Here is a 17,238-nt window from a genome sequence, read left to right on the forward strand (position 1 = left end):
AGGGTTGTCAGAGGACCATGTGGTTGTGTTGACCATGTGGTTTTTCAAGCTGTTTTTATTCTTTAGTCTTTTCATACATCTTAATTAGTTGAAAATAGCTTTTTTTTTTTTAATGTACATGTAAGTTTGGCACAGTGGTACTCAACTGTTGTCCCAGCTACTGAAGAGGCTGAGTTCGGAGGATTATGTTAGCTTAGGAGTTCAGGGCCAGCGTGGACAGCAGAGTGAGACAGTAATTCATTAATACATAAACAAACAAACAAACAAATATATATATCTTGGGGATGGGGGGTAGAGCTCTGTGATAGAGTGCATGCTTAGCATGCATAAGGCCCTGAGTTTAATCCTGTGCATGAAAGGAAAAAAGAAAGAAGGAAGGGAGGAAAGAAGAAAGGAAGGAGAGAGAGAGAGAGAGAGAGAGAGAGATGTACATATACATTTACCTAATTCTACCTGCTAAGAATTTATCTTACGTATGATATAGTACATAGTTGATATAGTACAGAGTTGATAACTCAACTCTGTGGAGCATTTTACCAACACTGGCTTCATTCCAAATCATTGTTCAAGAAGCTATAACTTTTCCTTTTTTTTTCCTCAGTGCTGGGAATCAAACCTAGGGTCTCAAGCATGCTAAGCAAGCTCTCTGTCATTGAGCTACATCTTCAGCCCAGACAAACTTTTTCACCTAAAAAGTTTATTTTTAGGAAACTCATTCAAATGGGAAATTAGGACCCAAAGCCCATCCACAGAGTGGGCTAACATGGGCCAGCCAGGATGGTTACTGGGTCCTGGTGACATTAGGCCTGCTGTTCATTCTGCCTGACCAGAGACAGCATGCTTGGCTTTCTGCCTGGCACTGCCAGCCCTGCTCAGCTGGTTTGCTCCCCTCAGGGCTGAAATCTGGGAAAGCTGAGCTACTGGCACCGTGGCCCAGAGCCAACACTTGGCTCCTGCAGTGGGCACGCCCAGGGGTTGGTGAAGCCTTCTTGGGCTGGGGCCCAATCTTCACAGCAGGGTCAAGAAGTTTGTGGCTGAAAAAAAAGGAAGAAAACAAAGCTGAGTGTAGAGACAGAGGTGCTGGGTGTGAGTAAAGCCAAAAGCAAAGCCCATTTCTCTATCTGGTCAGGATGGGAGCAGAGCCATGCAGTTTCAACCAAGAAGCTTCTCACTCCACTGATTACAGAACTGTATCTGTTGTATTTGACTACTGAGCAAAATTTATTTTCAAAAATAAAGGGGTACAAACAGAAGTTTGGAAACCTTTGAGCTGGAGAGGACTGATAGATGTGGGGTTCTCAAACAGATTGATAAAACTTTCTGCAACCATTCTTCCTTTTTTTCAGCTGTGGAAAAAAAGGCCTGATGATACCTGCCCTCAGAACCTTACAGGGCTGGATCAAATGAGGTAATAGCCATCTTCAGTTAAATGGCCCTTGGGAAACAAATTTATTATTTCCTTCCTTTATAACGGAGGGCATTTCCAGTTCAAATAATTAGTCATGCAAACAAGACTGTGTGCTTCTCCTAGAGGGAGAAGGAGGAGGAGATGAAAAGGAGGAGGGGTTAAGAAGAAAAGCAACAATAGCGCAGACACAATTTAAGAAGATATGAACTGTGTTCCAGTGCCCGCCACTAAGGGAACATAGGGTAAGGATGGAAGGGGTGTGGAGGGAGAGGACACCTGTATCAAGCTCTACCTCCATGTACCTACCAAGCACTATGGCAGCATGTGAGATGCAGGTGTTACTCCCATTCTACAGATGAGAACAATAAGGCTCTAAGAGAAGAAACAATGTGGCCAAGGTTAAGCAGAGGCCCTACTGGCCCAGATGGCCTGTTCCAGGGTGCACATAGGCCTTCCATGGCCTTGCCATCATGGGTTCCCTGGCCTCTCTCCCTTTCTGTTAGCTTCCTTTAAGATGCAGTATCACTGAGTGCTGGTGGCTTAGCTCAGGGAATAACATGGGAATTGATTTTAGAGGGGGCAGTCAAGGAAGGTCATATATGTTTTGTGGATGATTTACTACTAACATTTACTTTTTGGTTAAAAATACTTCCTATGATCAGCCTCCATATAAACAGCTTTTAGTGCAGGAGAAGCACTATCAGTATGTGAAGAAAAGCAGCACATGGAGGGTTTTTTGTTTTTTTTTTTTTGAGATAGGTTTGCTGTGTATCTCAGGCTGGCCTGGAATTCACTATAATTATGTAACCCAGGCTGGTCTTGAACTCAGGATCCTCTGCCTCAGCCTCCCGAGTGCTGGGATGACAACTGTGCACCATCATATCCTCTTCGAATTATTTCTTCTGAGGGTTACACAAAATAACCATGAGGCTCTGAAACTGCTTTCTTTAGTTATGCATGAAAACACCGGGTACCCCTAGTGCAGTCTTTTCATACACTCTGAGTGTGAGTCATTGTTTTGGATGGAAATTTCTTTCTTGAGTAATTGATCATCAACCACCTGTAATGGGAGGAACTAAAGCATCTAAGCAGAATAAAATCTCAGAGGTTGGTCCAGAACCAGCACAAAAAAATCTCCGTTCTGAGTTTGTAGCCCTTCTAAGCACAGCAACTCCCTTTGAACAGGTGTGGAGACTGCTTTCTACATCTGGCCCCGCCTCCTTCCACCTGCCAGCCCTGAAGGCCTGGTAACAGCACAGGCCTAAACTTTCTCAGCCAGCAAAACTGTCTCTTAGAGAAGTTTCTTCAGCTCACAAATGCGTCTCATTTTGCTTGATTGAGACATGGAAGCCAGGCTTTTGGGAACACAGTTTCATGATCGTGGCTGGGATTCACTATGACCCCATGGGCTGTCTAGAGGGTTCTTATTTGGATATGTATGCTTTTTATTTTTCAAGCCAAAACACTGTTAACAGATCTTAAAAGTTAACAACAATTCCAGAGTGTCATATAAATTCTTAGGTTCAAATTTTTGGTTTTTATACTTGGGCTTTAAAAGGACCTCTTTCTCTAACCAATTAAAAAAAGTTTTTAGTGTTGCTTTCCCCTTTTTCTTCCCGATTTTCCTCTTCCTAAGCAACGTAACACCACTGTAGACGACTGACAGGTATTCGATAGGGAATAAAGTAACACTGATGCTGAAGATCTAGTAGATCTAATGGAATCCTTGCGTTCATTAAATTGGTATTTGGGTCCATCTGGTGGCTGGAAGGGCTTTAACACAAACCAGGCTTCCTTGTTTCCCTCTCGTGGCAAGAGATGGTATGACACTCTGGGAATCCTTTTCCCTGTCTTTAGGATTACAGAAATAAAGACAGATCAGGAAGGAAGAGAATTAGCAGTATTTACTTAACTCCCATAAAGCAGATGGGGCTCAGAGGTAAGCTAGAACAATGCCAAAGCAGGCATGATATCTGCAAGTGCCACCTGCTGGTCACAGGATATTTAAGAAAACCCCAAATATGAAAATTCAAATTTGGAATTTTGGGTAGAGTGGGACAGGTTATATGAATATTTCCAATTAAAAAATTTATCAGGGATGGGGTATAGCTCAAGTGTTAAGAGTGCCTGAGGCCCTGGGTTAAATCCCCAGAAATAAAAAAGAAAAAAAAAACCAACATGGCCTGGTACGGTGGCTCATAGCTATGATCCCAGCTACTTGGGAGTTGGAGGTAGGAGGATCATGGTCCGAATAAAAAGCAGAGGGGAGAAAAGCCTGGGAAAAAGCAGAGACCCTATATGAAAAATAACTAAAGCAAAAAGGGTTGGGGACGTGACTCAAGTGGTAGAGCACTAGGGTAAGGCCCTGAGTTAAAACCCCCAGTCCTGCCAAAATTTTGTGTTGGTCCTGAATCACAGAATTTTGGAGATGGAAAACATCTTAGAAATTAGTCAAGAAAATTTTATTGACTTTTTACAGTATATTACATGTTGTTAGGGACCTGAGGATGAATTAGATATGTATGAACAGGGGTCCTCAAGCAATTAAAGTATAAGGGAGACCTGAAGCAATGACTCACTCCTGTATCCCCAGCTATTCAGGAGGTGAAGATTGGGAGGATCTTGGTTCCAGACCAGCCCAGGCAAAAGTAATAGAGACACTATCTCCCAGCAACAAAAAGCTGGGTGTGGTGGTACATACTGTAATACCAGCTAAGGAGGGGGTGTAAGTAGGAGGACTGTGAACCAGGCTGGCCCAGGCAAAAATAACTAAATAACTAAAGCAAAAAAAAAAAAAAAAAAAAAGGGAAAAGACAGACAAGCAAATGCTGTGTAGGTGCAGTGACAATGAAAATGAGGACAGAAATGCAGACTGGTCACCATCAAGGGGTCAAGATAGCAACTGTTCCATCTCAAAGAATAGGGAGTTTTCCAGGGAGGAGGGTAAGAGGGCAAATAAGAGAGGGAGGCCCATGCAGCTGGAAAGCACATACAGGCTACCTTGCATCCATGGCAGAGGCATACGGTGTGAGGTGCAGAGCAGATGCTCTGTGAGTGATGAACAGTGATGGTTTGAGAGGCGGCTGGAGAGGTTATGTGGAGCCAGATGAGAATACTAAGGAACTTGACTATTGTGCTGGAAGAGGTGGGGTACATGGAGGTGCAGGGCCATTGATAAGGAGAAGCAGCAGTTACAGGATCAGGTTTATATTTTTAAAATAATGTTAGTACCAGTAAGGAGGAGGCAGAGAACTAATTATATTATAGCAGGCTACTGTTTTTTTATTTAAAGATACTTGAACGGTGATAGAGTCCTGAAGCAGTGAAATGGGAACACTGAGGAAAGAAGGAGCTGAGAACTATTGAGAATTCAGAACTGGTAGAGGCAAGGAGAGAGTGAGGAAGCTGGGCTGGCTGCCACCCAGGGTTCTGGCGTGGGGAGAGAGGACAATAGGAGCATGGTGGAGCCTGTGGGTACTCTGGTGCATGTCAGGCAGGCATCTGAATATGTGGGTCTGGGCTTAGGATCCTAAGATTGAGTGAAAAGACCCCAGTGTATGGGGTAGAGGGCTGAGAACAAACTGTGGGGAGCAAAGGCTTGGGTGGGGGGAGTCGGGAACAGAAAAGAAGCTAGGATAGAAATGTTTTAAAAATGACTCCTGTGTTTTCTGCACAATGCATTTGCTTATTTATCCAGTTGCTTGTCTCCATATTTAGAAAAAGGTTTTTCTTCCCAGAGCACCACTTCCAAGGCTGCAGCTGAAGTGGGCTCCCCAACTCCAGCCTCTCCCTTCCAGTCCCCCTTACCTCTGCTTCCCCCTCACAATTAATTGTTTCTTCTCTGTTTCTTCACTTCCTTTTCCCGGGGCTCCCCACTGCCTATGTAATAACTCTTTATACTGGAATTCAGAACCCCTAAAATCAACTTGTCTTTCCAGCTTTATGTCTCAGAACTTCTCTACTCCTTTCCACCAAGTTAGACCCTCTACACCCTGGAGCATATTTCCCTTCCTCTAGATTATAGACACTGAAATCCTTTTCATCCTGTGAAGTCATGATCTAATAGTCCTTCATTCAACCTTCCGTTTCTTACAACCCAACTTTTTTTTTACTTTTCTGAACTTTTTTCTTCACTTACCATATAATCTAATCTTGTGCAGTAATTTTTGAATTCATTTTATTTTCCTTAAGCCTGTGAAGATATAAAGATCTTGTCTTACTTCTTGTTTTCTCTCAAGTGCCTAACCACATGTGTAAGAACACGTGGTGCCAGGGAATATTAGAAAATAATTGCTTACAGAGAAATACTTAGGAATTAGCTTAAATGGTGAAAGTTTTCCAGGCTAGAGAGGTCAAAGCAGAAGCAATGTTAGGAAGTAGGGAGCATGAAGCAGTCTTTTGAGGCAGAGTGTGGGTGCCCACAGAAAGGGACAAGATCCATCTGCAGACTACCATAGGGGAAGACCCCAGGGTGGGCCTGAAGATAGTCCCCGTGAGTGAATTATTTTGTACATCCCTCCTAGACAGTGACAGAGAAAGTGTACTGTTATTTTAAAAGACGAGGTGTGGTAGAGAGAGAGGGGTCAGCCTGGCCTGAGGAGCAGGAGTGTTTTCATCGCTGTAATAGAGTACCTGCGAGAAACAACTGAAAGGGAGGAAGGACTTACTTTGGCTCACAGTGTCAAAGGGTTCAGTCTATCATGGCCAGGAGGATGTGGCAGAGCAGGTCATCTCGAGCTGGCCAGGAGGGAGAGAGAGGGAGAAAAGAGGGAGAAAAAGGAAAAGAGAGGGAAAGAAGAGAAAGAGGGAGGAGAGAGGGAGAGGAGAGAGGAAGAGGAGAGGGAGAGAGAGTGTTTGTTAGTGGGCTTTCTCCTTTTCCCACTTTTATTCCATCAGAGGCTGCCCACAGTCAGGGTGGGCCTCTCCCCTTAGTTAATCCTCTCTGGCAATGCCCTCACAGACACACTCAGAAGTGTGCTTTACTAATCTGCTAGGCTCTTCTCAATCCACTCAAGTTGACAATCAAGATTAACATTAACTGGCATAGAGGGTGCTACTGGAGTACTTCAGTGATTAGCAACCAAAAGAAGAGAAAGCTGTTGAGGACAAACATTGCCTTACCCTGCAAGGAGGCTACCTATTATCCTCACTTTCTCTGGCCTTGGAATGGAGTGAAAGGCACAAACATGGGTAGGGGGGTGTGGCAGGCAGAATAGCTTCCATACCCTAACCCCTGGGATCTGCAAATATGCTCACTTGCACTGTAGAGAAGATTTTGCAGAGGGAATTAAGATTATGAACTTTCAAAACAGGGAGATTACCCTGGATTATCCAGATGGCCTAATGTAATCATATGGGCCTTTAAAAGCAGGGAGCAAAGACAGAGAAAAAGTCAAGGAGGTGAGACTGAGACAGAGGCAGGAGGGACTCGAAGCATGAGATGGACTTGAAGCCTGGTTTTGAAGATGGAGAAAGGCAGACCTGAGCTCAGAAACATGATAACCTCTAGAAGCTAGGAAGAGTTGATAAGAGAGAGCCAGCAAGGAAATGGGGACCTCAGTCCTATAAGAAAGAAGTAAGTTCTTCCAACAACCTGAAAGAGCAAGCAACCAGATTCTCTAGGGCCTCCAGAGAGGAATGCAGCCCTGTGGCTGACACCCTGATTTTAGCCTGATGAGACCTACAGAACTGTGAGATAACTAATTTGTTTAAGTTGCTGAATTTGTGGTACTTTGTTACTGCAGCAATAAGAAAACTGATACTTAATTCCACTACTACTTAATACAAAAGGCTGACACTAATTCCTTATACTCTAGTCCTTCAATGAGAACCTGATGAAAGCTGTGGGTCTTCCATCTAGAATTCACAACTTTGAATACAAATTTAAGTTTTATAAGCCTACCAGAGCACATCTCATGAACCTCTGTAGGTGGTAAAAGGCAGAAAGTAGTATTCAGAGGAGACAAGTGGGTAAGAGGAGCCCTCTTAGTTATCCCCCACTAAGGGCTGTCACAGCACCCAGAACACTTAGCTAGGTTACATTGAACTCATTCAATTTTAATGAAATGAATTTCCTGGACACTGGAACTGAAAGGCTCAGCACCATAATACTGAGAGGCTCCTTGGAATGATGCCATATTGTTGATGTGACAGTCTTTATCAGATAGCCACTGATATCTCGTGATTTGAGAATTACTATGGAAAACTAAAACCACTAAAAGGGGTATTGATTTTTATTTCCCAGAGACTATGCATAGAAAAAACAAAATATCATAGCTGTTTTTCCTTAGTAAATTAACTTTAATAAATTTTTTTGGTAGGAACTGTTTTGTCAGTGACCCCCCCCCCCATAATCTACTACTTAGGAGGCTGAGATTGGGAGGATTTCAGTTTGAGGCCAGCCCAGGCAAAAATTTAGTGAGACCCCATTTCAATGGAAAAAAGCTGGGCATCGTGGTACCAGCCTGTCATCTCAGCTGAGATGTTGGAAGCCTAAAATAGAAAGGTGCAGTCCAGGCCAAACTATGCAAAAAATAATGAGACCCTATCTCTAAAATAACCAGAGTAAAAGTGCTGTTGGTGAGGCTCAAGTGGTAGAGCATCTGCCTAGGAAGCAAGAACCCCTGAGTACCACCAATTAAAAAAACCCCAGTACCACCAATTAAAAACCCCAGTACCACCAATTAAAAAAAAACAAACAAAACTTTTTTGGATATTACCTAATATTATACAGACTTTTTTTCCTTTTCTTTCTTTTCTTTTCTTTTTTTTTTGGCAGAACTGAGGGTTTGAACTCAGGGTCTCGTGCTTGTTAGCAAACTTTTAAAAATTTTTTTGCAGTGCTAGGGATGTACATTTTTTTGTTTGCATATTTCTGAAAAAAAATAGTATTTTTTAAAAAAGTAAAAAGAAGTTAAATTCATTTTAGTAATATGTTTCATTTAGTCTGATCTATCTAAAATAGTGTCATTTAAACATGTAATTAATATAAAATATCAGAGATATGGTTAATTCTTTTTAAAAATTTAGCAATTCCTTTATTTTTTATTTATTTTTAATTTTTAAGTTTTTTTCATTTGTTCACATGTGCATACATTGTTTGGGTCATTTCTCCACCCTGTCCCTCCTCCTCCACCTTTCCCCCTGCACCTAGCAGTTCCTTTATTTTTAAACATCTAAACTTTCAATTTTCTCTACTAACCAAAGCTCATAGTGATCTTTTTTAAAATTATTTTTTATTAATGTATATTAATTATACTACATAATGGGTTTCATTATGGCACTTTCACAAAGTGCACATATGTACTTTGATCATATTCAAAGGGTAGTGGGAATCGCCCTCTCTTCTCCCCCTCCCACTGGTCCCTTTTCTCTTCCCTTTCTACTTAAATGTTTGTTTCTTTTTAAAGCTAAATTCCACATAGGAGAGAAAACATGCAATATTTGTCTCACTGAGTCTGGCTTATTTTTCTTAGTGTGTTGATCTCCAGTTCCATCCATTTCCTTGCAAATGACATAATTTCATTCTTTATGGCTGAATAATACTCCATTGTGTGTATATACCACATTTCATCATCAGTTGATGGGCACTTAAGCTGATTCCATAACTTAGCTGTTGTGCATTGTGCTGCAGTAAACATGAGTATGCAGGTGTCTCTATTATATGCTGACTTTGATTTTTCTTTGTGTTATACTAGGGTTTGAACTCCATACCCCAGTGCCTTGAGCTTGCTAGGCAAGAACTCTACCACTTAAGTCATACCTCTAGCCCCTGATTTTGATTCTTTGGGGTACATACCAAGGACTGGTATAGTTGGGTCATATGGTAATTCTATTTTTTAGTTTTTTAAGGATCCTCCATAATGATTTCCATAGTGGCTGCACTAATTTATATTCCTACCAATAGTGGTTAAGGGTTCCTTTCACTATCTGTATTTGCAGATGGTATGATCTTATACTTAAAAGATCCTACAGACTCCTCCGGATAACTCCACCAGATATGATAAACACTTTAAGCAAAGTAGCAGGGTACAAAATTAACATACAACAAAAAAGTAGCTTTTTTATATACCAATAACAAACATACTGAGAAGAAAATGGAAAACAATCCCATTCACAGTAGCCTCAAAACTAAACAAAAAAGCCCTAGGAATAAATCTAACCAAGGAGGTGAAAGACCTCTACAATAAAAACTATAAAGCACTGAAGAAAGAAACTGAAGACATCAGAAGATGGAAAAACCTTCATGTTTATGTATGGAAAGAATTAATATTATGAAAATGGCTACATTACAGAAAGCAATTTATAGATTCAATGCAATCCCCAACAAAATTCTTTTTTTTTTTTTTCCAGTACTGGGGCTTGAACTCGGGGCCTTCACCTTAAGCCACTCCACCAGTCCTGTTTTTTGTAAAGGGTTTTTTCGAGATAGGGTCTCGTGGAACTATTTGCCAGGGCTGGCTTGGAACCGAGATCCTTCGGATCTCTACCTCCTGCGTAGCTAGGTTTACAGGCATGAGCCACTTGTGCCCGCACAAAGACATTCTTCACAGAGCTACAATCACTTTGTTTTTCAAGCGAAGTTTTTGGTAATTGGTGTATAGTTTATGCGCACAGCATACCTCAGTTCTGACCAGCCATACTTCAAGTGTTTAGAAGCCATACATAGCTAATGGTGACTGTTTTAAACCGTGTAGGTTTAAAAAGCAATGGAGTATTCAAAAGAAATTTTGGAGAGATAAAAGTTATTTAATAGTCTGGGTGCTGGTGACTCATGCCTGTAACCCTAGCTACTCAAGAGGCAGAGATTAGGAGAATCATGGTTTGAAGCCAGCCTCGGCAAATAGTTCCTGAGACCCTATCTTGAAAAAGAGCTGGTGGAGTGGCTCAGGTGGTAGTGTAGCAGGGAGGAGGAAAACATCATAGCATGGAGATGAAAGTTGAGAATGTGAACGTGAGGAAGGTCACATAGCATTGAGGATGAAGCAGCCAATAGAGATGCATACAACTATATACAGGTTAAACCATGCTTCTTGCTTCTTTAGCCTGCTTGCGTACATAAGGGGAAGACCGTTTATTCTCGGGGCTCAGCCTGGGAGCAAACCCAGGGCCTGGTGTAAGCTAGGCAACTACTCTACCACTGAGCTATACGCCCAGCCCTTACATGGGTATTTAGAGAAGGAAGCTGAAGTTCTTTCCTCCTTCCATCACCACCACCACTACCAGTTATATTATGGAGCTACTAATGTGTCAGAAACTAAAATCATCATTATTAATCCTACAGCAACTCTGAGAGCAAGAGCTTGTCCTCATTTAACAGGTGGAAACACTGACACCTAGAGGACTGTATAACAACCCCATGTCTCACCCTCATTATGCAGAGCCAAAAGTCAAACTTACCCTTTTTATACAAACCCTGTGTAGTTTCCCCTATGCCATGTGGCCTCCATCAGGTAAGGGAAAGAGAGGACCCAGATGGGCTTGTTGAAGCATTGCAGGGTGATTGGGGAAGCGTCCATCCAAGACAGAAGAGATGAAGTTGAAGTGAAAGAGCAAGGGAAAGAAGGTAGAGGAGGGGAATAAGCAGGGAAAGCTTGCCAGATGCAGGTTTAGATATAATGAGTTGGTTTCCTTCACCTTCCTTAGGACGGTGGCTCAGAGATCCTGTCTTGATAGCAAACCAGGGGTGGATATTGAGAGGTGAGGGAAGCTGGGCATGGTGGTGAATACCTGTAATCCCAGCACTCAGTAGGTGGAAGCAGGAGGATTGTGAGTTTGAGGCTAGCCTGGGCTACATGGTGAGTTCAAGTCAAACCTGAGCTATGTGTATAAGGCCCTGAGTTCAATCCCCAGAACTTAAAAAAAAGAGGGGGGAAAAGAAGACATGCATGAGCTGCTTGACTCCCTTGGGGGGAGGGCGTGACTCCAGGGCAAATTCTACAGTCTTGTTCCTTGACAGAAAGGCCTTTTCCCACCTGAGGTTCTGAGGGTGACAAAACCAGAGAACCAGAGTGAAGGTGAAAGTCATATGCACACCCTGTTCACTTAGTAGCCTGTTGTATTTCTTGGGATTTGCAGTGTGCATTAAGCCAGACCTGAGTGCTGTCTTCGTGCATTTCTCTGTTGATTACATTTAGTTCTACACTCAAAGGTTTACCTTCTCCTTGTTTCTCTGTGCTGGAGTTTCCAAAGTGAAGAATTATTTTCTTACATGATGAAAATATATGAATAAAACAAAAACACATTTTGCAGGAAGATAAACACAATACCTAATCACTGAGAAAATGACAATGACGGGTGTGTGTGTGAGTATACACTGGAGTGGTTGTCCTTAAGGCATAATATTTCCACTACAGCCTAGTGCAGGGGTGGCAGCCAGATTGACCAGTGATGGGGGCTTGGTGCTTGCCTTCTTCCAGTTTCTCAGCCATGTTGTTCCAAAGCATAGTGTAAAAAAAAGAAAAAATCCACATGGTCCCAAATCCAATAATGTAAACTCATGGATGCAAGGTGCTTATATTTCCACGGAACTTCCACCTAAAAATTTTTGAGTAAAGCATCAATTTTAGATATATAGACATATATAATGATTGTGGACGTATCTGTTTTTTAAAAAATGAGTATTAAAAGTGGTTTAAAAATACTTTGAACTACATTGACTAGGCTATGGAAAAATAGGTATTTTGATTTATTGCTGGTATGAATGCAAAATGATATAATCTCCCCATACAGAGGAAATTTAGCAGTGTCTAAGAAAAATACATATTATTTATTCTTTGACCCAATAATCTCACTCCTAGGAGTTTATCCTGAAGAAACATCTCCAGGGGACTGGGAGTGTAGCTCAGTGGTAGAGCACATGCTTAAGTTAATATGCATGAGGCCTGGATTCTTTCCCAAGTACCAAAGGGGCAAGATGGGGGGAGAAGAAACATTTCCAACAATACAGAGCACATGCATAGGGTAATATACTGCAGTATTAGCTGTATATATAGGTTACAGAGTGAATAAATTATATTACATATATAACAGAGTATTAGGTAGCTTTTTATAGAGTGATTTTTTCAGGCTTTTCTGCAAAATGAAAAAAGCAAAGAGTCAAAAAGAATATACAGTATGCCATCTTTTGAATTAAAAATAAGGAGAAATAGTACATGTATATTTGCTTACTTTTTATGAAAAGACACATTGGAAGAACAAACCAGAAGTTACTAGAGGGAAGTTGGAAGGGACATAGAAAGAGTTACACGTCTCTGGGTATGCATTTGTGGAGTTTTGACTTTTGGAGTCATGTTTAAATATTTATAAAATAAGGGTAAATCAAAGAAGTCTTGAAACTGAGTATAAATAAAGACAAATTGGACTGCACATAAAGCAGAGAACCACAAAGAAGAAAAAAGTTATTTGGGCTGGGGACATAGCTCAAGTGGTGGAGTGCCTGCCTAGCAAGCTCAAGGCCCTGAGTTCAAACCCCAGTACAACTGAAAAAAATTGCCTCACACCTGTAATCCTAGCTACTCAGGAGGCAGAGATCAAGAGGATCATGGTTCACAGCCAGCCTGGGCAAATAGTTCATGAGACCCTATCTCAAAAAAAAAAAAATCACAAAAAAGGGCTGGTGGAGTGGCTCAAGGCGCAGGTCCTGAATTCAAACCCCAGTACCACAAAAAAAAAAAAAAATTCAAGTAGCATCTGGACATAATAGCTTGAATATAAATATAAAACCTCCTCAGTCTAAAGATAAAAAGAACTGTAAAGAAATCTTGAACTCTACTTAGCAGGTTTACTGTTGGTAGTGGTACAGGGTATAGCAATTCTGAAACAATTTTATGTGTACTAAAGTATTGAGCAAATAACTTTGTTGATATTGTTGGGAACCCAGAGTTCTCACTGTTAGAGAAGAGATGTAAATCTGAAATAGGTAAGCCAGGCACTGGTGGTTCACACCTGTAATCCTAACTACTTGGGAGGCTGAGATTGGGAGGATCATGTTTTGAAGCCAGCCTGGGCAAATAGTTTGCAAGACCCCATCTCCAAAATAATAAGAGCAAAATGAACTAGAGGTGTGCCTCAAGCCATAGAGTGCCTGCTTTGTAGGCACAAAGCCATGAGTCTAACCCTAGTCCCAACAAAATAAACAAACCCAAAATGAAATGGGTAAGATGAGAAAGAGCCCTATCGTGCTAGACTAATGTAAATTCATGGTTTTATTTTTCTTTTCTCTTTATAGCAAAACATTTTCCTAGCTATGTTTACCAAAAGGACAAGCAACAGTAAGAGAGATCTGATTTCCAATGTTTTTGTGGTACTGGGGTTTGAACTCAGGGCTACACCTTAAGCCACTCTACCAGCCTTTTTTTGTGGTAGGTTTTTTCGAGACAGGGTCTCTTGAACTATTTGTCTGGGCTGGCTTCGAACTACGATACTACTGATCTCTTCCTCCTGAGTAACTAGCATCACAGGTGTGATCCACTGGCACCTGGCCAAATTTTGTTTTTTTAAAAACCATCCTCCACTAAAAGGAACCAAGGCTTCCTGAAAAGTTGACAATTTCCATAGCTAGGGCAGGGAAATACATCATGGGCCTGGAATACCTGCTCTGTTAGAAAGTAAAGAAGTGCTAAAGGGAGAATGGGAACATGTCACAGAATACAGGAGCCAGCAGATGGGCTTCCTCTGGCCAAACCTAGGCTAATTTGAGCATCAAAATGAGTAGCAACATTAATAGGTAATGGCTTAGTGGAATTACTCCACTGAATAGGAAAGAATCCATAAATTCATTCTGACACTAAAATACAAACAGAAGCAAATGCAGAGAGGGAGGAGGAGAAGGAAGGCTCTTTGCAGTGTAATGCGCACTAGTAAGTGTAGGAAGATTAAGAATTAGAAAATCACCACTTATGAAATTACTGTACTGATATTTAAGCAAGAATCATTAGTTGATGCTTGAAGTTTCTTGTAGAAAATGTATGGGGAACAGAATATTTACTCAGCTTCAAAGATTGTTCATTAAATGCGAAGAGAAAAAGACAGAAAATCTAGCAGAAACACCTTTAATCAAATGATCAAGACAGCTGGCAGGTTGGCTCAAGGGTAGAGTGCCTGCCTAGCAAGTGTGAGGCCCTAAGTTCAAATCCTAGTACTGCCAAAAAGAAAAACAAAATGATCAAGTCAACAGCCTCATTCAAAATAGTACAAACTGACTTTAGGTGTGCCTTATGTGATGGACATAATGTTGCTTATAAAGTGTTTCTGCCAAATGTGCAAAATCTTAATCGACATATGAATAAACAATGGGAACAAAACAATGAGCCTGTATGCTTCAAAAATGTCATTGTCATGAAAGACAAAGGCAGGCTAAGGAAATTTCCCAGATTAAAAGAGAATGAAGCCAGGCGTCTGCAATCCTAGCAATTTAGGAGGTGAAGATTGGGAGAAATGAGGTTGGAGGCCAGTCTAGGCAAGTCCAAGAGACCCCCATTTCAACCAATAAGTTGGTGTCTGCCTGTGGCTCCAGCTATGCAGGACCATAAATAGGAAGTCCAGGACAATCTGAGCAGAACCACAAAATTCTATTAAAAATAACTAAAATAAAAGGGCTCAGGGCATGGCTCAAGTGGTAGAACACAAACCCCAGTACCACCCCCCAAAAAAACTCACAGAAAAGATATAACACCTACATAAAATATGTGATTCTAGATTAGGAAAAAATGTTTCTATAAAGGATAATAGGAAATTTAATGAAATTTGAATATGGGCTGTGTATTTTATTTGGCAGTACTGGAGATTGAACTCATTGCCTTGGGCTTGCCAGGCAGATGCTATACCACTTGAGCCCTTTTTGCTTTCATTATTTAATTATTGGTGGGACTGGGGTTTGAACTCAGGACTTCACACTTGTAAAGGAGGCACTCTATAGCTTCAGCCATGCCTCCAGTCCATTTTGCCCAGGTTGGCCTCAAACTGCAATCCTGATTTCAGCCTCCTGAGTAGCTAGGATTACAGGTGTGAGCCACATGTGCCAGGCGCTTTCATTATTTTTTGAATAGTGTCTCACATTTTTGCTTAGGCTGGCCTGGACCATGACCCCTGATTTTTGCCTCCCACATAGCTGGGATGACAGGTATATGCCACCATGCCAAGCTTTTTATTGGTAGACATGGGGGTCTCTCAAACTGTTTACCTGGGTTGGCCTCGAAATGCCATCCTCCTGAGCTGCTAGGATTATAGGTGTGAGCCACCATGCCTAGTCATGGACTATATATTTAAATAATAGCATAGTCTAAGTGCTAACTTTCCCAATTTTTATGATTTCTTTGTGGGTAGGTAAGATAAGGCCTCTTGTTCTTAGAAGATGCATATTGAAGGTAAGAAGGATGGGAATCTCTGAAAAAAAAAAAGATTCAAATGGTTCAGCAAAACCAAAAATCTGTAAATTTCCACATCACTATGTATTTTCCTGAAAGGCATGTAAAGTGTGTTTCAAAAGTGTATACAGTACAGGATAGAAAATATACTGTAGGTATTTCTATCAAAGAAGCCCCTTTATACAATTAATAAAAGGAATTTAAAAAAAGAAGATTCTATGGAGTTTTTAGTCCAGATTCTACATTTTCTCCATCAAACCAATTTTCTTTAGTTTCTTTGGTTTATTATATGGGTAGCTAGAAGTATAAAATGAGGTATACTGCAAATATTACCCTTTTAGGCTAAAAGCAACAAGGGCCTTATCTGTTTTTTGGAGGAAGTGGGATAGTTTCCAAGGTTCTAACTTTTCTAAGTTGTTCTAATCAGGCTCACTTACTTACATAAAAACAGAGTGTCGGGGAGAGGTGACCCAAATGCATATGTGGTAGATGTAAAAATACATAAAAAAAAGCAAAACAAAACAAAAAAGCCCAAAGTAACTAAAGCCAGCTGAAGTTGGGCACCAGTGGCTCATGCCTGTAATCCTAGCTACTTAGGAGGCAGAGATCAGGAGGACTAGAGTTCAAAGCCAGACCAGGCAAATAGTTTGAGAGACCCTATCTTGAAAACACCTATCACAAAAAGGGCTGGCGGAGTGGCTCAAGGTGAAGGCCCTGAGTTCAAACCCCAGTACCCCCTCCAAAAAAGCCAGTTGAAACTAAAGGTGATAATTATAACCAGGAGAGGAGGCAATTTTTCTTGGCATCCTATGAATAGGAGACATCCTGGGGCTAGTCCTCCCAGAGACTAGTTCTGGAGCGTGGATGTGGCTTTAATCAGATTTATTGGGCTTCAGTTCCATGCTTTGGCATAAATGTGATTGAGTAGCACCTTGTACTTTTCTCTGCCCTACTGGTCAGCCTAGGGATCAGCTACTCTGGAGTCATGTGTTTAGTTTTATCAGTTGTGATGCTCTTGGCTGAAAGTAACAGAAAACCCAATTAAAGTTGCTTAAACATTTATTATACGTAACAAAAGTCTGGAGATCGGGCATGTGTTCAGTTTTTCTGTCTTTCTGCTTGCCATCCTCAGCATGTGGGACCTTTCTCTAAGGCGGGCTTCTTTCATGATCCAAGTATCAAGAATTATAGCTTCAAGAATCATAGGTTCCTATCATGTGCTCTTTTCTAGAGAGCAAGCAGAAACTTCCAGAAGGCCTCTAACAGATTTCCCTTTCTATCTCACTGGTAGAGTAGGCAAGGAAAGTGGCAATGATTATGGTTGCCTTGGAATAATCTAGATTTGCCCTCTTGGGCTGAGGAGGTATTCAGCCTGTCATAAAGCTTTTGGCCAAGATAACTAAACAAAGAATTTTTTTCTATTCGCATGGAAGAAAGGAGAAGGGGGAATGGTATTTGATGCAG

At 41.2% G+C, this 17,238-nt stretch overlaps 1 long non-coding RNA gene across 1 annotated transcript in view; it reads right to left on the reverse strand.

The window, feature by feature from the left end:
- LOC141425785 (uncharacterized) overlaps positions 1–17,238 on the reverse strand; it is a 24,930-nt gene continuing 7,692 nt past the window's right edge. The window contains exon 3 of the long non-coding RNA XR_012450879.1: positions 1–1,034. This is a non-coding gene — a long non-coding RNA (uncharacterized lncRNA). The remainder of the gene's footprint in view (positions 1,035–17,238) is intronic.

Source organism: Castor canadensis, chromosome 8 (genome assembly GCF_047511655.1).
Source record: "Castor canadensis chromosome 8, mCasCan1.hap1v2, whole genome shotgun sequence".
NCBI lineage: Eukaryota > Metazoa > Chordata > Mammalia > Rodentia > Castoridae > Castor > Castor canadensis.